Here is a 23743-nt window from a genome sequence, read left to right on the forward strand (position 1 = left end):
GTGTAGCAGGCAGGAGATTGGACCCAAATGCAGGACTCTCAGGACACAGAGGGATGAACTAAAGGAGGCAGCTTGTGCTGTGAAAAACTCGAATACAGGACACAAAAAACAAAGCATAATGGTAAAAATGGTAAATGGCCTGTATTTATATAGCGCTTTTCTAGTCCCTAAGGACCCCAAAGCGCTTTACATATCCAGTCATCCACCCATTCACACACACATTCACACACTGGTGATGGTAAGCTACATTGTAGCCACAGCCACCCTGGGGCGCAATGACAGAGGCGAGGCTGCCGGACACTGGCGCCACCAGGCCCTCTGACCACCACCAGTAGGCAACAGGTGAAGTGTCTTGCCCAAGGACACAACGACCGAGACTGTCCAAGCTGGGGCTCGAACCGGCAACCTTCCAATTACAAGGCGAACTCCCAACTCTTGAGCCACAATAACTAGAAGCAAGCAAACTAAGGTCTAAGGAAACTATAAACTAGGAGCTATGGAAACTCGGAACACGGATCGAACACACAGCACTAAAGGAGGCACGACATGACAACTAGCATGGAAGACTGAGGACTAAAATACACGGGCAGTATAACGAGAGGATGGCGAACAGGTGGAAACACAGCTGGGACTAAACAGACATAAAGAGACAGGAGGAAGCAAAATTAGATGCCTTTACGTAGGATAAGGAGTATCAAAATAAAACAGGAAGCATGAGACATAAGCAGACTTGACACGAGACGTGGAAACATGACAGGCTCAGAACCAAGCACACAACACTAAGTGAGGAGAACGGGAAAACCAAACCTTCACTAGAGACAAGACACCAGGAATACAGGAGACAGTTATACACTCAGAGATGCTCTTCTGCAAACCTTGTTTGTAATGAGTGGCTATTTAAGTTACTGCTGCACTCCTATCAGCTCCAAGCAGCTTGACCGTTTGACCACTGGATATTTTCTCATTTTTGGACCAATTCCTATAAAGCCAGTGACATTAAAGATTGTACATGTGATCCTATAAGAAGAAACTGAACGTACTCCTTTTAAAGTATTCCGCTTCAAGATATGATTGAGATTTTGCTGCTTTTTATTTACTGGAAATATTTTACTTTGTTGAAAGGATTCACTAGTCTGAGAGTTTTTTTAATAAAGAATTTTGTTCAAAAATGCACAAAAAAACCTTCAGATTTTGACTTTAAACAAGTCTCTCAAAGTTTCGCAGCAGTTTCTGATTCCATGTTTTTGAAATAAAAGTTTTATAAACAGAGTTGTATTTTCATGTAGCTTATCATTTAATACAAACACCTGACAAGTATTTCCATCAGTAGATGTGTCATTGGAGCAGTTTAAAGCTTCATACCGATGCTATCAAGAGGAACTGTATTTTGAGAGACTTGGAAACCAGCTCTGCTTTGTGCTCTGTGAAGTTTTTGAGTTTGTGAACTGGGATTTGATCATTATCCTTAAAGCTATTTAACTTGTAGATGAGCAAAACTGAACATCCCAAACGTAGTAAGGAGAAATTTAACGAGTCTACATTACGACTCATAAGAGAGATGAAAAATATGTCCATTGAGTCTTTGGTTTATCTGCGAAATTATTGTATCACCAGTCCACTGATATTCCAGGCTCTCACCCAAATCCTCACATTGGCAGCAAACAATCAACCCTCTCTAGACACTAAGTCCTCAAAGTTGCACACTAACCGGTTGAGTTGAGGGCATTTGCGGACGCAAACCTCGAATAGAAGTTGGGTGAATCAATGCAGTGTTTGTCCACTTCTTCGCTCATTAAGGAGCCTCTATTCACATCAGGATCTGGATATGACAAAGAAAGCTCACAAGTGCACACTTTCAGTCCGAGAAGGGTGGTTTTTCTCCTCCTCAAAGCCCTCCCCTCATCGAAATTCGCCTCACAGAAGTGCAGTGCCAGAGGCCAAAGTCTTGACAGGGGTAGCCCAGTGAGGGGGAAATCAAACGAGTCCCTTTTTTTTTCTGACTGCCTGGCCGACAGGGAGGCCCGCTTACCTACAAGTCCTTAATCTGAATCCCACCCTTGCAGTTCTGGAAGGATGGCGGGGTAGCTCTACACTCTATTCATCATCTTTAGTGATTCAGGGTTTTGTCTGTTACCCGTTTGGATTGGAGTGAATCCTTGGTTATTCATAAATACCAGTAATACCTGAGCTGCACAGATGGAAATCCTTTCAGGCTTTTCAGCAGACTTGTCACATTCATCTCAGTTTACTGTTAATATTGAGCAGCAGAAAGATGGTGATAAATATTGATACAGTGGAATGAATACTGATGTCAGATGTAGATATATCACATTGTGATAAAAACTGAGACATCTCTTTATATATTTTGTTGTATTTAAAAGTGTGTTTTTAATAGTCAGTGTAATGAAAACTGGAAACATGATTGCCTACAGAAGTCTACCAGAAGCAGACCAGGAAAAAATAACTGGCTTGGTGGTAATAGGCACAGCATGTATAGCCCCTTCTGCTGGAAATGAAGATATGGTTTGTGTTAGGTCATGTGTAGCTACTCTGCATAATTATCCAAGATTTCGGCAAAGATTTCTGTCTTTAACCATTTTAAATTATTCTGCATTACCAGTCTTACAGTCGTGGATATAAATTCCCTAAAAAGGAAAAAAGAAGCAGAGGACTTTTACTTCTTCATCCTTTTGCAAAAACTGTAAAGTCAAAATCTACTTTTCAAAGTTTGAAATCATTTCCTCATGACAGGCTCTGATTTTCTGACATGCTTCTCTAAATTCACAGGAAATATACTCTCATTTTAGGTTGCAGAGAAATGAGCTGTGTTAATATTCTTTTTGCATTTTTTCTTAAATATTCATGTGGACATAATATTCACTAATTTTCCCCATATCATGGTGGTCATTTAATCAGCTACCAACGACCAATATTAGACACTAATATTACACATTTGCCCTTCAGTGACTTGCTAAAGACAGCATTTTTATAGTGCATTTCAGAGCTTTTCTGTTATTTCCATTGGGCGGCAGTGCGTCTATCCTCAAACTTGAGCTTCACTGCATTACCCGTCTGCCTGCGCACTCTACTCACAGCATAAGCCGGCGAAAAAAGTACTCTCTCCACATTTGTGTTTGTTTGTCGAAGCAGGCGCATAATGAGGATGATTATCCTCCCGTGCGTATTTTGGTGAGCTTCTGCCAGTGCGCCATGTGGAGGATGAGGACTCCAGAGGACCGCAGGTCTGAGAGAAAGCAAATGTCAAGGCAGACAAAATAAGAGAAAATAAGAGTTGTTCTTCAAAATAAAAGCAACTCTGGGGAAAGGGAAAGAGTGTCGAACTTGCTCTCGATCACAATAACGAGGAAAGAGGGGAAGAAATGGGCAGAGGGTGCAGTTCCACCGGATCTGTGCTACTTCTTATTAATGTAAATACACTGTGACACAGTGTATGGAGCTTTTAGCTACACCCCACAATTCTTACTTAGACCCACGTGGGTCATTCAGCCAGCCCTTCTTCTTTTTTTAACCGCCAGTGCGCGCTCGACTTTTATGTTGAAGGGAAATCTCGTCGTGTCCTGTGCTGCTTGGGTTCAATTGTCCTCACTTGACGCATCTGGTGTCGGTACAGCGGCACTGAGAGAGAGAGAGAGAGAGAGAGAGAGGAGGCTTCTGGTGTGCCTTTTTTCTGCACATCACTTTGGAAATTCGCTCTCGCGCAGTCGTGCTTAAAGCTGAAAGCTCACCTGCCGGGCTTCCGTGGCCGTGAGCCGCCGTGCAGCTGATTTAACAGGATAACCAGACTAATTGCCTCTCCCGATCTTGCCCTTGATTGATTTCCGTCGAACATTCTTCCAATCACTGTCATGATTTTCTTCTTTCCTGCTGTTTGAAAGCGACCGGCTGCAGGTGTTTTTGTTTTTTCTTTTCTTTTTTTGTTTTATTTTTGCGCTCCAATTTGCGCCAGCGAGGACTGGCAATATGTAATTTGGGGACAGACACTGCGTTTTTCTTTTTTTTCTTTTTGGAGAAGTGGACTATCTCTCTCCTGGAATTCCTTATTGTATTCTATTTTTTTTAAAACCCTTTCTGCTTTACTCTGTCGACCGGAGCAGATTCGGATACACCGTGATGGTGTGGGGCTATTAGAACTAACCACAAAGTGTACGCCATCATTTGGAAACTGCTTGTTGGTAAGTTAAATGCAATTGTTTCTTTGGCCAAAGTTGGACCATGCTGCCCCCCGTGGATCTGTTTAAACCCACGATTCGTTTTTGTCACTGACATTTTCATGTTCTGTGCGCGCACACGATCCTCCTGACTATCTACCACCTTTAATAAACGGAATCCCAACACGCAGCGCTTAAATGCGCATTTTTGGATAGCACGCATTTGTCCCGCTGTTACGCGTAAATCCCAGAGGCTCCTTTTTTTATTTTATTTTTTTTATCTTTAGAGCCTCCTCTGTTGTGTGGAGCTGTTCACGGCTGCAGTACGGCAGTAGAAGTGGACCGCTGAAAGTCTTCTTCTGTATCCTTCATTCAAAACGTAACTATCCGAGCGGATTAGTCCGTCAGCGCACACCAACTGTTCTTTTTACGCATTCTTCTTCTCTCTCTTTTCCCCTCCTCCTTCTCGACGTTAATTGTGTAACACTGTGCGCATTTGCACATCTCTCCGGTGCGTCAGCATGCGTGCGTGTTTTGTGTACGTGCGCCTGTGAAAGTATGAGAGCACGATCGTGTGTTGGTGGAGGGGGGAAATAACGTGTGCCAGAGTGAGGAGGGATGGGAGTAGAACCCAGCCGTAGTTATATTTCACATTATTTCTGCTGAGTGGTTGCTTGGCAAGTCAGCTCTCTCTGTGCTTCTCCTCCTTTTGCCTGCTTCCCTCCTCTGGGTGGATGGATGATGGTTTATGGTTGTCCAGATGAATGTCTGAAGCTCCAGTCTGGCTCTGACCAGAGTGGAGCTGGTCGTGGTGGTTTGGCTTTTACCCACTGAACATATTTGAGAATCAGGAAAGTGATACTGATGTAAAAGTTAGAACAGATGCTGGCGTAAAAAAAGAAATGCATAAAATCCATACTCCCTCATCACTCCCTACACATGAGTGACAGAAGGCTCTGTAGCCTTACAAGCTGTATGTCACCATTTTTTTCCCATCAAGTAACAACTGCTGCAGCCATGCTTTTTTTTCTTTTTCTTTTTCTTTTTTTGCAAAACCATAGCACGCCATAGCCCGCAGGCAGTGAAATCCTTACTTCCAGACAGCTCCTCAGTCTTGCAAAGGCATTTTCTAATTCTGTTAACAGCATCATTGCTTGCTCCAAAACCTCCTTGCATCATGATTTGTTCATAATCTTTCCCCTTCAGTTTCTCCTAAACGCTCTGGCACATGTCTTCCTTTGCCTTGTGGTATTATTTTATTATTATTATTTTTAAATCCCGACATATCGGGTTAATCTTGACCACGAGCGCAACCGGTAGCACATGAATTAATAGGTAAGTGGCAGCAGCCACTTAACAGAAGCCCTGCAGCTACATATTGAGCTGAGTCAAGTGCTTTCACACCGAAATTGATTTAGACGGAGATTATGTCATCCAGCGTTAGCACTTTTTTCTCCTTTTTTAAAAAAAATGCTGGTCAAGTTTACCCAGCAGCACTGAACTCCTCTTCTGACGAATCAAGTGTAGCTTTAAAGGATATGGTAATGAAGTGATTGAAGATGTTGTTTTCATTACTTGGAATCCTTCATCAGGGCTGAATTACCAGGTCAACCGATTCAAGGTGCACAGACAACAGCGAACATGAGTTTTTCAGTACAAATAATTGGATTTACATCCCACTGATTCATAAAAATGAACCTTTAACATGTTTAATTATCTTATCTAACATTTTTAACCCTTATCCTGCAAGTACCACCCATCTAGCAATAAAACGAGGTAAAACGAGCCCCAACATGCATTTTGAAATGCCACCTGATCCCATTTAGCTTCCCCTTCTCTCTCTGCTCGACAGGAGAATCTGAAACCATTACAACTTTTTCCCCCCTCCCCTTCCCGTCTTGATTGATACTTTTAATTTTCAAGGAGCTGTCACCGAGGCCTATTGGCCTTGGCTTTGCAATCAAGAGGCAGACAGTCAAAGGCTTTCAAATGAAAGAGTTCATTAATGCGGTGGGAAATAAGAGTTGTCTCACTGTAGAGTATTGGCTCTGTGGTAAGACTGATTGGAGCAATTGATGAGGATTTGTGAGCAGGAATGCTGGTGTGGAAGCTGAGAGTGGGCCCCCTCAATCATGGCTGCTAAATGACATTAATAGGACTCAAGGGGAAATGGAAATACTGAGAGGCGATCCAGCTTGCGTATTTATGCCCGCGTGCGACTGCGCGCATACGTTCAAATATCACAGCTGGAGCTCGAACAACCTTCCATTCCTGCTAAAGTTATTAGCTGCTGTGGAATCCAAGAAGATGTGGGCTACATGCATAACAGACGAGCCCTCGGTTAAATCTTTCTCAAAATCCAATTCCCCTCGAGATGAGATTCCTCTTTCCCCGCGCCTTGTTCCATTTTCCGTCGCAATCATTGGGCATCGATCTGATTCAGAGCTATTTATTTTTGTTGCTGCCGTCACGTCGTGAATTGACAAGTATGGTAGATCAGGTAGATAACAGAGTGTCTGGGCATGGTGCTTCGCCCATTTCAAGAAGAATCATGACTTGTGACTACAAGAGAAAATCTGCCTTTGAAGCAGTTAGATGTGGCTAATTTGGTTTGTGAACTTGAGGGACAGTAAAAACTGGTAGTATCTACTTTACATATAAAGGCCTTAAAGTATCTCTATATAATGTAATAACTCTATATGATGTCTCCTCTTTCCATAATGGAAATTATTTGGAGATACTTGATTTCCTTGTTTGGAAATTTTTTCTGAAACCATGGAGCTTTTTGCAGATTAATTCAACTAATGTGCTTAGAAAGAAATCAGCCACGAGAGCTAGTATCTGTAATTTTATTGCAGTATCGAGGCCAAATATATTGGTTTCATGCACAACGGCTTGATTAATATGTTAGTTAATTAGTATATTCGTTAAACAGAGATAAAATTAGAGCATGCAGTGACAGTCACCGGTTCTCAGCGATGAAGGTTTGCAGTGCGAATGAGGTCATAGCAGCTTGGAGATGGACTGCGGCATCATCAGAACTCCCATTGACCTTATATTGTCTTTTTAGACCTTTTATACCCCAAATAGTTGTGATTTTGACTGTGTCTGTGCTTGATAAATACAGTCACTGGAAGCCTTAAGATTTGTTCATTGCTCAGTTCTACTTGTGGGTGGGCTTCAATCAAATAAACATCTTCCTTAGAATAACAGCAGAGTGACTGGTTGAGAAAAAAACTTTTTTTTAACATGTTTTACTAATTTTGTAAATGGGAAGTTCATTAAAGGGGGCATATTATCGGTTTCCTTAACTTCTGTAATCTCAGCCAGAGGATCAGATTTCCGACTGCTCTAAATGCTCATTTTAAGACAGTTTTTAATACTCTTGGCTCTGTATGATATCAGAGAGAGTGCATCTACCTAATACACTAATCTCAGGCGCACAATTTGGGCTGTTTAAACCCTAGAGACCGTTTTTGCACTGGTGGATGGCATTGCGCACCGAAAGTGGTGTTACATCTGGTGGTGAAGTCGAGCTAAGATGTCGTTTTAGATCATAGGTGTCAAACTCTGGCCCGCGGGCCAAATTTGGTCCGCAGCCTAATTACATTTGGCCCGCGAAGCCATACCAAATTACTATCAGAGCTGGCCTACTGGTATTATACAGCTAATATATATATTGTTTAGTATTAAGCTTTGCTTGTTCGATATTCAGTTTTTCAGCAAAACGTGTTTGAGTCCATAAGAAAAGATTCATTCTTATATCTGGAGGAATAAATATGTTTCAATAAATATTAATGTTAGCCCGCGACTTTGTTTCAGTTTTGAATTTTGGCCCACTGTGTATTTGAGTTTGACACCCCTGTTTTAGATGCTCTTATGTAGATTCAACCTTTGTAACATCATGTGTATAGTTGTGTCAGTTGTTACCGCCACTGCAATGATGTATCAGCGCAGAATCTTAAATTCAACTCAAAAGGAGACTTTCTGGCGAAAACCTCCACAACAAAAAAACCTCTTCAATTTCTTTTCTTCCAGTTTTGATGTCTTCTACTCTTGTACTTGGTGACTGACACCTATCATTTGGCAGAATACTGCAGTGAGCACGTGCTCAGCGCCACTATAAATGGCAGCATGGCTGTGCAACCACCATTAAAATGGTCCCTATAAGTGGTGAGGAGTGGGAGCTACAAAGGCCTGCTATAGACAGTTAGAACTGAGGGGCGGCATCAAGGCCCAGTATTAGAGAAAGATCTAATACTTTTAAATGTTATTCATGCAGACCTGCTTGAGTGCAACCCAAGAATGAAAAATAATGAGCTGGAAATGAGGATGACAGGTTTTGATGGGTTCCAGCTTATTATGTAGTGATGTAGTTTGGTGCCCTTGGTTTGGATCATAATAGTTGATGCTGGAAAATCAGTGAGCAGAATTTCTTGGTTTTATACTTGAAATCTGCAAATCCAAATCTTTTGATTTGTGAAATTTTACAGAGTAACTGTTTACTACTTACTGTAATTTAAAAAAAAAACAAAAACACTGTCCTACGACATAATATTTGTCATCACCTGGCTGGTGGATCGCAGTTCTGCTACATCTGTTCTGGAGCACAGCAGTCCATGGTTGGCATCATTTTATACGGTTGAGTAACCGTCATCATGTAGGTTACGCGAGGCCAGATCAAAGAGTTTGACAGAAGTAGTGTGCAGTGCTCTCGTTTTTGTCTCCAAATAGTTTTCATGCAAAGAAAATCACCCTTTGAGTCCACAGTCGCATGAGGATGGCAGACCAGGCTGTATGGAAAAATAAATGGTCTTCAGAATTGGGTCCCGCATTCACTTCATGGCAGTTGAGCCCTGGGCGCGCCCTTTCCTGCTGTTACTCAGCAGAGAGGTGTCATAAACAATGGACTTGCTTGCAAATCATTTTCATGGCCACCCATTTTTTTCTTTTTTAGACCTTTATCTGAATGCCTTCATGCGTGGATGTGAATTGAGCTGAGTGTCTGCCTCTGCCATGCTAGCTTTATTTACTTTCTGCATTTCGAACAGAAAAATGCCTCAATAAAAGGATGGTAATGGCATCGTCTCTAGCTGTCTCTTTGCATTGCTCTTAAAAAAAATCCCACACATATACACATGAGGCTGTCCTGCATTTGTGTGCTTCTATCAATGGTGGTGGGGGCGGAATCAAAGAATAAAGCTGACCCGAATCAAATGAAATCTGAAAGTGTTTATTTCCCCATTTGTTACAGCAGAAAATAAAAGAACTTGGGGTCAGCCACAGTGTAGCATGCCCCCGAGCTAAAATGTTGTGCTGGTCAATTGTTACATGGGTAAAATGGAAAGGAGGCAGCGAAATAGTCGTGTTGCACTTTCTCTGATGAAACAGCCATCCGAGGCGTGATCAGTTACCTCAATATACGGTATTTTTCTTTGCTAGAGGCAACTGACGTCGAAAATGAATGTTTTTCCCCCCACTTTTTAATCAGCACTAGAATGAGAAGCCTATTGCTATAAGCAAGAGAACAGAATTATCATTTTCATCCTTTCTTTTCAGCCCCACTGTCATCGCGCCATGTCTGGAGGTGATCCTCTGAGACCCATCCAGCCTAGAAAGATGAAGTTGATGTGTTTTAGATAGCTTTTAGAGAGATGTGGATAGAGGATGGAAATTGCATGCCAAGGGAAGCAAAATGAGCAATTTTTCCTCCCATTTCCCTTCGTCTCTTCATAGGATCTGTGCTTACTCATTCATGAAGGCTTTGTTGTGACACTCCATACATTGGTGTGGCGATAAAAACAAAAAAGTCGTACAGGATGCCAGTTGGGAGGAGAAAAAAAGGAAGCCAGGCTGCATTATTTTACAGGATAAATGCATACCAGAAGAGAAATGGCTCTTTAATGTTATCAAAACACTATCACAACTAGCAATCTGTATTCACATTTTGACCTGCACTCTAAGTGGCTGGTGTCGAGATATTCAGAGCATTTTTACAAACCAATTTAGGACGGTCTCAGCAACAGCAGCAACGAAAGAAAATACTCATGCTATAATATACAGCAGCTACTCGAGTGGGAGCCGTGGCCTATTTGCATACTCCGTGTAAATGCACACATGGCTACCCCTCGGTAGGAACGCTGAGAGTGTTTGCGCCAAATTCTCCCCTCTGAGCCAGGCGGGAGCTTAAATAGAACAGCTACGTCTAGGGATTAACAGTGAGTGAAATCAAGGAGCGCTTCATTAGCAGTTCTTCATTAGCCACTTCACATGAGACCCGGGGCAACATTGTATTTACAGCTAATTTTAAACCGATATGTCAAGCTGAGGGCAACACGTGCGCGGTGAACTTTCTTCGGATCAATTCGGGTGTTTTTAGCTTTGTGTTGAGGTTATTCATTTTTAAGTGTAAAATTCCAGCGCTACAATGTTGTTACATTAAACATCATGATGTGATATTACACCTGCCGCTGAGCTCACAACATGGCATTCATACTATTAATTAAACCACTGAGTGTTTGTTATATAAAAGTAATTAAAGGATCGGGTTAAACTGGGTCAAACCCACTGGAGCTGAGTTCCTGACATGCCAGAGATCAGCTCTGTTTCCTTCATTATTTTACCATTACAAAGCCACTCGTACCACAACAAACAAATACAGAATGTCACCCGATTTTTGGGGGGATTTCTTTTTTAAAACACCTCTAGTTACTCAGATGTGTGTGACTATCAATCCAGTGCTGTGCAAACGTCTTCATTTCTTTGTATTTTGCTAGGAAAATAGGAATCAGTGTTACTGTGTTGAGGCAAAAACACAGTTTTTGTAATTGTAATGAGCTTGAACGTCAATATTTGGTATGACCACCTTTATTCCATAACACAGGTTGAACTGAAAGAAGCTTTCTTGTCATTTCTTTAAGTAGTCTTCAGGAATAGTTTTTGGGTTTCAGTCCAGTTCTTGTGTAATTTGCAATACCTCAACCTGTCCCGTTTCCCATGTTTCAGAAATGCTTTTGAATTTTCATAAGGACCCATGTACTGTGAGCAGTAAATGGATCAACTGAAGGGCTAGATGCACATCCTTGGTCCTGTCTCAGGTCTTTGCTGGATTTTGTCCTGACGCTGTCAATCCGTGTTATCGTCTTTTGCATCGTTCATAGATTCAACTAAAGTAAATGGGAACATAAGATGTGTTTTTGCAACAGGCAACTAATAACAAAGTGCATAAAGATGATATTTAAATTTAATTCTGTGCTAAGTTGTCTGTCATGTGTAGACATATCAATGATTCATTGAGTTAAGTGTCTGTTTTATGCTTGAATGAATCATAGATCTAGGTTAAGTGGCTTAACAAACAACAAACATTCCTCTGAAAATGATCAGGCACAAAGACTGAGCTGAAAGTGAGTAGAAAAGCAGCTAATGGCCAAAGAAAAACTTTGAAAGACCTTCAGAAAGCCTGGAAAACCATTTTTAAGACCACCAAAAAAGACAAGACAGTTTGGCTTCTTGGAAGCAAAATATAAAGAAATCGGGGATGACTCAAGACTCTCGTACGTTACTGTACTTCAGATTGATTATTTAAATCATCGGACTTTGTGTTGGGATCTTACAGAATTTTATCTGTCTCGATGATGTTCTGCACAGCAAACAACTGAGCTGTTAGAAATTCATGTTTTCAGTGAAAACACTGGGAACAAAGCAGTCATGCTGACGACGAATCCTGCACCAGCAGGGCTGTTTTTTTTCTCCTTCCTTTTTTTCTGGTATATTAAGTGGGTTATTACAGGGAGTTTTCCTGTTATGCTGCTTAAATGCAATATTTGCAGTACTTTCATTACTGCGAGCACAGAACTCATCTAATCACTGAAGTGAATAAAAAAATAAAGCTACAGAAAATCTGTCTAATAATGAAAACACAATTAATTACACTGAACCCATAATTTGCTGCACTGATTCTTTGTTGGGTCAGTGCAAAGATTCATTTTCTTCTACTTATGTATGACAGTATTATCAGTGTTTCCCAAACCATCAATTGTATGTAGATGTTAATTAAAAAATACGACAAAAAAAGCAAATCACGAAATATAAATGAGTAGAAATGATTGGTTTATGTAGGTTGGCCTTTTTCCTTAAAAGTAATTAAGAATACACTTACACTCAAGTAAAATATATTATCATCTGATAATTTGGCACGTCTGACTCTGAGATTTTAACGCCGTGGAATTTGTTTCTTTGTAACTTGTAAATTGGTGTTTAGAGACTGTGTCTGAAACGGCGTCTTTGTTATTCTGGACAATGCACATCCACAGAACACAATGTGTGTAATTTTTAGTGGACCTACTTTCTTTTAAAGAATTAGCCCCCACTTTCACTGTGTGCAGTGGGTCCTTGAGCATCAAGCCCACTAGACTAGGGTTCCCCTTTCTCACAAATCCCAATGTAACCCCTGCTGAAAGGGTAATTTCACACACAGCCAGAGTTAATGTTGAGTCAAAAACTGCAGTGCGCGTGCGTGCGTGCGTGCATGCGTGTGTGTGTGTGTGTGTGTGTGTGTGTGTCTTACACATACAGGTAAGAAGATGAAACTCAATCCATGAAATCCAGGTTTAGTATTATTTGAGGCTGAAGGCTTATCATATGGCTTACAGTATAAAGTGCTTTGTAACAAATGAAAGAGTTATTCAACTCTATTGTAGCTTCTATTTTTTGGCCTCCATAGTGTTATGTGTCCAGGTTCTCAGTTTCCATTCTCATGAATCCTTTGGGGGAATTTCTTAACATTTTGCATGAATGTCCCCATGAAGCCAAGGATGAACTTAGCCACTGACCACTATTAAATGATAAGGTTATAGTAACCTCCCATATCGCACATTCATATGTAAATACTGACAAAATGTGTCACATACATCTGTGACAAGAGCTGTCCAGAGAATCTTCTTCTTGTTGTGTCCACAGTGTAACCTTAGAGTGTCACCAATCATAGTAGGGACAGTTTCTTTTGTTTTCCTACAACAAACTATTCATAGCCATATGAAGTTTGATGGCCAATCTCAGAATACCTCCACGTGAGTTATTATATGCAGTGAGACTTATTGTATTTTTAAAATATTGTGCTTCTTGGTTTTGGTTGGATGTTTTGAGGGTTTTTTTCTTAACCAGTGAAAGAATTCTGCAATCTTCCAGGGTCTTTCAGGTCTTTTGGTCCTGCCTTATTTCTATGAATGCAACAGATGGTTGCATCGCTTTTTACCTCATACTGATTGCTCAAGGGAACATCTAACAGTTCAACACTTGAAACGAACTCCACATCCAGGCCTCACCGGGAGATGAAACTCGTCAGTCAGTTGTTCAGTTAATTTTGAGCTTCTCAAAACAGTGGACTGTGTATAGAAATGGTGCCAATTCCTAGTCAATGCTATAGTTTTGTTAAACCTCTTGAATGAAAGTTTGAAGTCTTTACTGAAATTGCGTATTGAATGCACGATTTTAAAATTCACTGTGACGGGCCCTAGAGGTAACATTAAAAAGGAAAAAAAAAAACCATCATTGTCTAAAAACTTATGAATCTGATTGTATAAAACTGGCAGAATTCTGATTACCTTAATTTAAGGTAATGACCTTATCTCCTTAGAATGAAAATATTTTTATTGCACACAATATGTAGCACTTAATGAAAGTTAAAGTGCTAATTAAGTCAGTTGAAATGTTGTGGGGGGTTTTTCTTCACTTTTTTAATTGAACAAAAGTTATAGAACTGTGATTAAACCAAGTCACACTGCATGCATAATAATTGGAAGTTCTGCCAAATGCCCTTCACTATTGGTGCTACAAAATTAATGGACAAGAACAACAAGTTTATCCATCTATTTGCTTCCACATTCTTTTTCAGGGTCGGGGGGCGCTGGAGCCTATCCCAGCTGTCTTGGAGTGAGAGGCAGGGTACACCCTGGGCCGGACAGGTCGCCAGTCTGTCCCAGGGCAACAAATAAAAACTGATTTGGGATTATGCTCTATGTTACGACGTCTGTTTTTAAAATATTTCTCAGCATTTTGTGACATTAATAAAATATGTATTAGTATTGACCACTTTGCATGAAATAGCAATCGTACTATCCTCAGTTTGATTGCTATGCAAATATTACACATTTTCATGACACAATAACATACCTCCAATACATGTAGTACTTTCTGGCAAAAGATGAGCCAAGCGAAGCTGCAATGTTGCACAGCTCAGCACTTTCTCCTCTAATGTTGATGTCAGCAAGGCTTAAATAATAGTTGGTGCAAGGAAGGTATACTAAGCTAATTTTCAAGTTACCTCTTATGATTTTCTCAGTGTTCTTGCATGTACTACTGTATTATGTGAGGTCTGAAATTTAAAAACAATCATTAATTGGTATTTACAGTTAAACCCAATCCAGTTGTAGCTGTGGCTGGGCAGCATCATCTATATATCTGAACAAAACAATTGCAGTAATAATCTGGTCCCCAGGTTGGCTAATGATAGTCATAATTTTATGCTGCAAAGGCATCTGTTGCATTAAAGCTGTTTGGGGGGGTGGATTACTGGAGCCAGAGCTGTGCTCTTTTTCCCGAATCCTGGACAAGACCCACAGAGACCAGCTCTCAACAGGGTTCTTGATTTATGGGCCACTTTGCAAGAAGGGCCTGGGGACGCAGCACTCCTTGTCCTCCGATATTGAATCTCGGCTGCCTAGCATGGAGATGTGGGTCGTCTGTTATGGTGTGAAAGCTTATTTGCATTGTGCCGCTCAGCTCTCAGTGGTAGCTACAGCATGTCTGCTCGCCTTAGCTCTTAAGTTTATTTTTGCTCTCGGGGCTGTTTGTTTCAGATGCGAGAGGGACATTTTTAGAGAAAGGTGCACTCAAGACAAATTGCTTTCACGTTTGGGTTTGTGTGGTTATGTATGATACGAACTTATATGAAAATAAACATTTGCTGAGCACCAGTCCCCTAAGGTGTCTGCATTGCTATACATTTAACCATTAAAGCAGACATACTGTATACTGACTATTCTAATCAAATAATTTCAAAGCCACGTGCGGTGTATCTTCACATCAATTATTATCCTTTGCACGGTGCATCCGTCAACGATGAAAGTCAAAGTACTTTCAAGCAGTACACAGCCTCTATACACAGTCAGATCAATTGGCTGTACAATTTGAAACACATTCTTTGCTAGAAGAAAGACTTTGATTATTTGTTCAAAGGCTTTGTTTTGTTTTCTTGCTGTTGGCTGGATTGTGCTCTGCTTTTGGCTCAAGTTGATTCTTCCGACTGACTGATTTGATTTAAAAAAGCTGAAAGATAAATGTTTAGCAGCCTTAATGATTATAGTTGCTGTAGGGTAGGCATTTATTAACTTGTGTTAATAGTCTGACAATCCTCTTTCATTCCCCTTTAAATAAGCCTATGGTTCTGCTGCTTAGACGAGACAATTCCACTGAAGTGATTTGGCAAACTACAGAATCTGCCGAGGCATTAGTTGCCATTTTAGTTCTTCTTTTTTACATATGTATTGGTTAAGAACACTTACGTTAGGGATCTCATTGATTGCTATTAATATTTCTCTTTAATCTGTAAAACTCTGCACCAAAGATGTGCTGTAGTAGAACTATGTAGTGGCATCGTTTTCATGATGTAAAATGTGCAGTACGTTTTCTTTTTTTCCTTTTAGCTTAAAGTCAGGGCAGCTTGAAGAACTAAGACTTTGATGCTTTCCAATGAATAGCATTAACATACTGTAGAGTTAGCTAGAGACTCATCGGTTCAGCAGCAGATCAGTCTCAGTGTCACAGATTTAAATTTAGGTGCTGAGTAAAAATGTGTGTTCAAGGTTGTGTGTGAGGGAGATAAAGAAGAAGCGTTTCAGCCTGCGAATATCTAATCGCTGCTATGGGAAGTTTCCACCTAAGCTTGAGGAATTTTCATGTTATTTAGCATTTCTCTGAAGTACACGTGTTTCTATAGTTAGACATGGCTAAAGTTAAACTTCAGATAACCCCGCAGCATAAGGTTTTCGCGGGTTGTTCGGAAGAAGCGACTGTCGCAAGCTGCCCTTTGAGGCGAATCTCAAATTTATAACTGGATTTTATTACACGTAATTCTGGCAACGAGCTAATCCAAGTCAAATGAAAGAGAGAATCTCACATAGAATCAGAATCAGAATCAGAATACTTTATTGATCCCTGGGGGAAATTATTTTTTGTTACAGTGCTCCATTTTAAACCAACATTAAGACAAGACAGACAATACGCTAACTAAGAATAGTACAATATATACATATATATACATACATACATACATAAGTCACATAAATAGTTGGAAAAGAAACATGTGTAGTTGTAGCAGCAAACAGTGTGTTAAGTGGATGCGTTGTACAGGGAGATGGCCACAGGCAGGAAAGATTTCCTGTGTCGTTCAGTGGTGCTTTTCGGTAATCTCAGTCTCTCACTGAACGAGCTCCTGTGACTGACCAACATGTCATGGAGTGGGTGGGAGGTGTTATCCAACATTGTCTTTATCTTGGACAGCATCCGCCTCTCCGACACCACCTTGAGGGAGTCCAGCTCCATCCCCACAACATTGCTGGCCTTACGGATCAGTTTATTAAGTCTGTTGGCATCTGCGACCCTCAGCCTGCTCCCCCAGCATGCAACAGCATAGAGGATCGCACTGGCCACCACAGACTCATAGAAAATCCTCAGCATTTTCTGGCAGATGTTGAAGGACCTCAGTCGCCTCAAAAAATAGAGACGACTCTGGCTCTTCCTGTAAAGTGCTGTGGTGTTTTTAGCCCAGTCCAGTTTATTGTCAATGTGTACTCCAAGGTATTTATAGTCCTCCAAAATGTCAACACTGACCCCCTGGATTGAAACAGGGGTCAAGTGTTTCCTGGTCTTCCTGAAGTCCACGATCAGTTCCTTGGTCTTTGCCACGTTGAGCTGCAGATGATTCTGCTCACACCACGTGACAAAGGAGTCGACCACAGCCCGGTACTCTGTCTCATCATCCCTGCTGATGCATCCAACCACCGCAGAGTCATCAGAAAACTTCTGAAGATGGCAGGTCTCTGTGCAGTGGCTGAAGTCTGTGGTGTAGAGGGTGAAGAGGAAGGGGGAGAGGACAGTCCCCTGTGGTGCCCCTGTGTTGCTAATCTGCTCTAAGGCTGGACTCACTTGTATGTTCTAGGCTTCACTGCTCTTGTTTCTCATTCAGTTTGAAAGGCAGTTTGTCAAGCATTGCCAGACTGAATTGCGGATCCGTTGCTTTGCTGTGCACTCTTTGTGATGAGGTGGCTAATGTTCCTTATCATGACATCAAAATGGAGAAGCTGAGAAGTGAATAATTACCTTGTTTTATATGAAGCTACCCAAACTCATGCTAGCTTGAGTAGCTGCATATATAAAACTATTGAAGCTAGCATGGATAGTTTTATATTTTAACTGAAGGTCCTTCAGCTTCTTTCGTGGCTCGGTTGTGAAGCCTTATCAAGTGATGAGTACAAGTTATTTGGTTGTTGCTCATTACTTTGTAGTTGGTTATTGTTTGCAGGGCTGTCAAAATACTTGAATTTGAACTTGATATCTCTATCAGTGAAAATCCTCAGTAAAATAGGCTGCCACTGTTTGTCTCTAGTTGCTGGAATTTGAATGAAAAGAACTGGATTAGTAGGAAAACAATGGATTTTGAACGAAAACAACAGAATTAGAATGACAACAACGGAATTTGAATGAAAACAACTCGATTAGAAGGAAAACAACGGCTTTTGAACAAAAACAACAGAATTAGAATGACAACAACGGATTTTGAACTAAATTAACAGAATTAGAATGAAAATAACAAAATTTGAATGAAAAACCAGGATTAGAATGACAAGAATGGAATTTGAATGAAAACAACGGCTTTTGAACAAAAACAACAGAATTAGAATGACAACAACGGAATTTGAACTAAATTAACAGAATTAGAATGAAAATAACAAAATTTGAATGAAAAAACAGGATTAGAATGACAAGAACGGAATTTGAATGAAAACAACGGCTTTTGAATGAAAACAACAGGATTAGAATGACAAGAACGGAATTTGAATGAAAACACAGGAATTTGAAGAAGAACAACTGAATTTGAATGAAAAAACAGGATTAGAATGACAACAATGGAATTTGAATGAAAAGAACTCGATTAGAAGGAAAACAACGGCTTTTGAACAAAAACAACAGAATTAGAATGAAAAGAACGGAATTAGAATGAAAACACCAGAATTTGAATGAAACACAGAAATTTGAAGAAGAACAACTGAATTTGAATGGAAACAACAGAATTAGAATGAAAAGAACTTAACTAGAATGAAAACAACAAAATTTCAATGAAAAAACAGGATTAGAATGAAGAGAATGGAATTTGAATGAGAACAACAGAATTAGAATGCCAAGAACGGAATTTGAACTAAATTAACAGAATTAGAATGAAAATAACAACATTTGAATGAAAACAACAGGATTAGAATGGAGAGAACAGAATTTGAATGACAAGAACGGAATTTGAATGAAAAGAACTGGATTAGTAGTAAAACAACGGCTTTCGAATGAAAACAACAGAATTAGAATGAAACACAGAAATTTGAATGGAAACAACATAATTAGAATGAACACAACTGATTTAGAATGAAAAGAATGGAATTTGAATGAAAACACTGGAAGTTGAAAGAAAACACCGGAAGTTGAAAGAAATCAACAAAATTTGAATGAAAACAACAGAATTAGAATGACAACAACGGATTTTGAACTAAATTAACAGAATTAGAATGAAAATAACAAAATTTGAATGAAAAAACAGGATTAGAATGGAGAGAACAGAATTTGAATGACAAGAACGGAATTTGAATGAAAGCACCGAAAACACTCTAGTCGATTTTTTCAGACTTTAAAATAAGCATAACCAATTCTAGACAAAACTATTGTGCTATCCTGTTAAATTAACACTGTCTATTAACATCACAGATGGGCAGGACTAATTGTCTTGCTGCCTAGCTCTCACATTCATATTACGGTTTAATTTTTAGCCTTAGCCGCTAGGAGCTAAGTTAATGATAACAAATGGCTAAAGCGGCTTTTGGAAAGTAGTTTCAGTTGCTCCCTTATTTCCCAAGGGGTCGTCACGTGTTTGGTTTGACGCAGACGTTACACCGGATACCCTTTCAGCCTGGTTCTGCTGGAGGTAAAAAGAAGTTTTTTTTCTTCCCACTGTCACCAAGTGCTTGCTCATAGGAGGGTTGTCTGATTGTTGGGGTTTTCTTTGTATTGTTATAGAATCTTTTTCTTGCAATATAAAGTGCCTTGAGGTGACTATTACTGTGACTTGGCTCTATATAAATAAAATTGAATCGAATTGGCTGTGACCCTGCCTCTCTGTAGCAGTACTGTATGAAGTTATGTGTAAGTTGGAGGAGGTGAAGATGACACTGTTTGTGCTGATACTAGTCCAGCTGTAACATTTGCTTTTGATTAATATCAGAGGATAAGTTTGATAAGTTCTAGCTGGTCGTGCCAAGTTCTAGTTTAAATAACCCTCTCACATACACTGTTCTATATCAATCAGCGGTATCCTTCCCACTTATAGTCACTCACCTCAGAGTTGGGTGAACTTAGGAGCAGCCCACTTCATGTTGCCAGTTGTCGTTACAAGTGACTTGATTTAATTGCCATTCCATGGTCTGTCACCGCATCCTTCTCTTCCTGGGGGGATGCTCATTAAGAATAAAGAATGAGCCAGATGCTAACTGGCAATTGTTCTAATAGTATAAAGGGGGCACTTTACCTTAAGCAATGTACCGCGGTAACATCTGGGAGTCCTTACAGCACGTTTACAAGAAAAGTCTGCTTTGAGGGTGGTAGCGTTGTTTCAAAGAGTGCTTAATGATCTGCAATGTAGCAAAAGAGAAGCATCATCAGTATTAATTTACCAGTCTGTGAATCATCACTGTAATATTTTGTTATAAATCAATATCCATCAGAGTTCATTTAAAACTTTTAGACAGCTTGAAAAGCAGCAACAAACAACTCTTTGACAGTCTGGACAGGTGTCTCTGTTTTGATAAATCAACATCTATTAACGCTGTAAAATTTAGTGGTGAGATGTTGTATAGAGAGTTATTGAGATAACTCAGTTAGACTGATGTTAATTACTTTCATAAACTAGGGATATTCTAAATATAAAGCCAGTGTTACCTGCCATTAACATCTCTGTTTACTGCTTGGCACCATCTCATGACGCCTCTCATGGTCGCCTTCCAAGAACCCTCAACCTCTCCTCTGCTTTCACGTCTTCTTCTCGGTAGCTCCCGAAGGATCTCGCTTTAGCCTTGCCCTGGAATATCCAAAGAGAGTTTCATTCATTTAATGTCATAGTTATTTCCTTGACAGCCAGGCGGGATAAAGAATCTAGTTAGCAGTCAGCTCAGGGACTGGGACTAAGACTTGGACATGACTGCAAAGACAGTTTGTATGTGTGCCTGTGTGTGTATGTTTGTGTGTGTCCTTAGATTCCCTTGCAACTGTTTTTCTACCTGATGGTTCACTAAAAACTCCTAAGACCAAAAACTGTATAGTGCATCAGTCACATTTGACCCATTTTGCAACCACAGCTATCCCCATCTTATACCCTTTAGATGGAATGCAGTTTTAAGGCACTTGAACTTTTCTGACCTAGAAGCTACATATACTGTCTATGCTAGGACCCTACTCATGCAGGCCTATAATCTGATCAGTGAACCTCTTGAACCTCTTGGCAACCACCAGTGGCTAGGAACAAATATGTGATATGTAAGAAATTGACAAGGGGTTGCTGGAGATTGAAAGCGCAAAATTGATTGCAACAAGCAATGACACTGTTAAAAGTACAATGCAAACTGTAAATATGGACTATAGTATTTGCCTTCAAAATAATTGTTGCACCTCTTGATATTTGAAGCTGTAAGGCAAAACCTTTAATTTGAAGGTGAACATTTTGCTGTTTGCGTTGCATTTTTGCAGGTTTCCCTACAGCTCAAGGATTAATAGTGATTGTTTGCTGACAAGTCAGTGTCTTCCACGTAAACTATGGATGACCACTGCAATTTGCTAGCAATCAAAGCAATCACAATGAAGATTTTGTGTATTTCCTGACCAATCACCAGTTGGTCGGGGAATGCAATACTTATAAAATGCTTATTGCTCTGTGGCAAAATCATGAGGTTGAAAAAGTGATAATTACAATGTGTTCCAGGAATCATAAAAGCAAATTATTCCCATCCTCAGTAATATTTCTGTAAATGTAGTCTGTCGTTTTCTACTTTAACATGCAGGCAGTAGTTCTCACGTTTTTTTGGAGTCATTTTGATATAATTTTAAGCAAAATGATGTTCCTAAAATTGTCAAAGGGGTGTTGAAACAACATGTGAACAATCCTGTAGCGAGTTAAACATTTGCATAAAATGTATTAATACTTCAATGAATCGTGCAGAGAGGTGAAATGAATGAATATGTGACAGACTTGTCCAAAATCTCTTGGGGATTGGGTATGTGCCAAGCTCTTTAAATAGGTTGCTGTGGTTTTGTCTGACTCAATGACCTCAGCATTTTTAAAATTCTCACAGCATGGCACCCTCATGAAAATAAAATGAGTTTGGCATCATATTGTAGCTAGATGGTTAACTAATAAAAAATTCCCATTTCCCAAAGCACATAGCCAGTAGCCTCAATGTGTCACTTAGCATCCATTCAAATATGCAGTTTTAAAACTGCTTTATTCTTACCACAAATGGCAGCTAATGAAAACCGTTGCATACATTTTTGCTACTCAACCACTTTTTGCTGTTTGTTATTTATTCACATGTGTGCCCTTGATCATTAAAAGCCATTTTTCTTCTGGTTCCTGCACCAAACAATGACGTTTATGGTATTAAACATGTGAATTTGAAAAACAACCGCTTCTTTCTCTTTCACTTCCTGGGTACGGTACATATCAGGAACATGGAGGCTTGCAAGGCAAGGTTATTAGATAATCTAAAATGGAAAAATTCAGTGAAGAGAGCACAGACTGTGGGTGGGAGATTGTGGGTGTGTGTGCGTCAGCCAAGGGTGTAAGGGCCTGAAAAGTGTTTTTCACAAATAGAAATGTTAATAACTCACCAAGCAGAGTAGATATCAATTTATCGAGTGGAGGTAGGGGACAGAGGGGTAACGGCTAGAGGCAGTGAGGCTGTATGTCCATAATGAGTAAGCACATGTTATGTTTGGGAATTTTTTTTCTTTTTGGCATTATGTGAATCAAATCACCCGTAGTGACCTTGGTAAGAACAAAGTTAAAATTAGATCCTGCATTTTTTTTTTTTTTACCTTTAAACGATTGTATTATTTGTAAAAAAATTTTGAGAACTACAAGAAGCCTCGGAGAGCACATCCTCTGCCAAGACCAGTGCCTTATTTTCTGCTTCTTTTGGCTTCTCCCCGTAGAGGTCACCAAAGCGGATCATCTGTCTCCATCTCACCCTATGTCTAGAGGTATTCCCCTTTTCCTCCTGCCTGGCAACTCCATGCTTAAAATCCTTTGACCAGTTTACAAATTTTGTCATTTTAAAAGAAAGAATGCACACCAAGTTATAACGAAGTATGTCTTTGCCTGTGGTCTAAATCTGCACCACATTTCATGACTTTCACTTTGGCAGTTTTAAATAAACTACCAGACAGACTTTCACTTTAAAATTGCCAGTCAGCATTCCTGTGAAAAAGAGTAATGATTGTATAATTTTGACACACATGGCCGTCAGACTGAGCCAAGGTTTGAATCCAGGATGAAACGCTCAGCAATGGATGAACAAACACAGACAAAGAGTCCAAGTTTTACACTTCAGTTCAATCAAAGCTCCAGCCCACAGATCTGAAATCTTTACCCAATAACCGGGACAAGAATTTATGTCATCCGAATTTGTCCGTAATTGCTTCTTCCTGTTAGTTCCCATTGGTTTCCCGGGTAACAGAGAAACGAACGTCATCAAGAAACATCAGATATGGCTGAGGAAGAAGGAAAGGGGACCCTCAATGTGAACTCCCAAAAGTGTGTGACAGAGCAAGAGAGATATAAAATTAGAGATCCGTATAAATCATCATCTCAAAGTCCATCTGGCGAGCTGTACTAAAGCGTTAAAGTCTCGGTCATAGATTTGCGAAACTGTTTACGCGTGACTCTGAGATGCATTCCTTGGGGCTAACTCTGAACCCCGAGAGTGTTGAGAGAGTGCCCCATCTCTCTTCCTGAACCCTCCTCAAAAATAATTGAATTTTGGATGGATCCACTGAGAAGGAAGCACTGTCAGGGTAAAGACGAAAGTGGAGGCTTGAGGAAAAAAACAATCAAGGAATGAGAGGCAGGTGACAGCACCTTTTGGATGAGCTTCTCTTTAAAGGATGATACACTGTGAAATGTTTGACAGGACAAGCTTTCACAGGGGGATTTTTGAGGGAGGATTTAAAAAACCCCAAAAAACAATTTCATATTTTTCTTGGACATC

General features: G+C 40.1%; 1 protein-coding gene across 3 annotated transcripts in view; it reads left to right on the forward strand.

Annotated features, from left to right (window-relative positions):
- Positions 1-3591: 3591 nt before the first annotated feature.
- The window catches only part of LOC113015675 (interleukin-1 receptor accessory protein-like 1-B), a 333561-nt gene continuing 313409 nt past the window's right edge, over positions 3592-23743 (forward strand). For 2 of the 3 annotated variants that reach the window (XM_026157785.1, XM_026157787.1), the window contains exon 1: positions 3592-4193. The gene's annotated coding sequence lies outside the window, so the exon portion shown is untranslated. Of the gene's footprint in view, positions 4194-4456; positions 4549-23743 lie in introns of all 3 variants that reach the window. The other variant, XM_026157786.1, reaches the window with a different exon arrangement.

The sequence above is a fragment of the Astatotilapia calliptera genome, chromosome 23 (assembly GCF_900246225.1).
Source record: "Astatotilapia calliptera chromosome 23, fAstCal1.2, whole genome shotgun sequence".
Taxonomy (NCBI): Eukaryota; Metazoa; Chordata; class Actinopteri; order Cichliformes; family Cichlidae; genus Astatotilapia; species Astatotilapia calliptera.